Source organism: Haliotis rufescens, unplaced genomic scaffold (genome assembly GCF_023055435.1).
Source record: "Haliotis rufescens isolate VD_foot unplaced genomic scaffold, xgHalRufe1.0.p SCAF_10, whole genome shotgun sequence".
Taxonomy (NCBI): domain Eukaryota; kingdom Metazoa; phylum Mollusca; class Gastropoda; order Lepetellida; family Haliotidae; genus Haliotis; species Haliotis rufescens.
In genome coordinates, this window is record NW_025963780.1 from 28,379,654 (window position 1) to 28,380,603 (window position 950).

Here is a 950-nt window from a genome sequence, read left to right on the forward strand (position 1 = left end):
TATTAATGTAAGGGATTGAGGTGTCGCACTGGTTAGGTAGCGATATAACTGGGTATTCTCGGGGGAGTGATTTTCATAGTTACCGAAAGCGTTCGATATCTGTGACAAATGCTATTGATGTAAATGGCAGCTCGTGCCACTTAAGCGAGAAGTCAGTTGTCATAGCAACGTGTAAACATATCGATCTGTGGTCGGATTAGGTTTCTGAATTTGATGAATCCCAAAGAATGGATTATAAAGCCGTTTTCGTCAAAGAAGTGCTTGTATCAAAGACGTCAACATTTAAGTGTTTTATTGGACCTAGAAAATAAAACTTAGCGCATTCATTTTCAGTTTGATGTTCGAAGACCCTTTGAAAATGTAATTCCATGTATCTATCGAGACCACACAGTTATTGTACAGGGATTAAGGCCACACATATATTGTATAGGGATTTTGTTTCTTGTAAAATTGGGCATACTGTTGAACTGGGCACGAAATAGTCTTGTCGGTCAATCAAGAGGGGAAATATACATTCTTTTTTATATAAAGGCCCTAAAAAGCTTCCGTACTAAAAGACTTCTGTGGCTTACAGTAACATGTACAACAATGTTTGCAGGGATCACAGATTGCATACATTGAATTTTACCAATCAATATTTCCTTTAAAATGTTGACGTGGTAATCACGTGATGATCACTGATAGTCGATGTGCAGGAGAGGGGGTAGGGGGTATGTTCCGTACTTCTAGATGAAAATAATTTGTCCTCAGCTTTTACAAAAGCTTTGTTTTCGGGCCAGGCTGCACGTTGTGAACATGTTCTTGGTCCACAAACTCGTTTGTCTTTCAGGGGAGAGTATATTTATGTTGTAGCCCTAACCAAAGATATAGCAGTCTTCTGCCTACAATTACTTCTATTTACAAACAAACTACGTTATACTTACAAACTACTTCCACCTACAATTACTTCT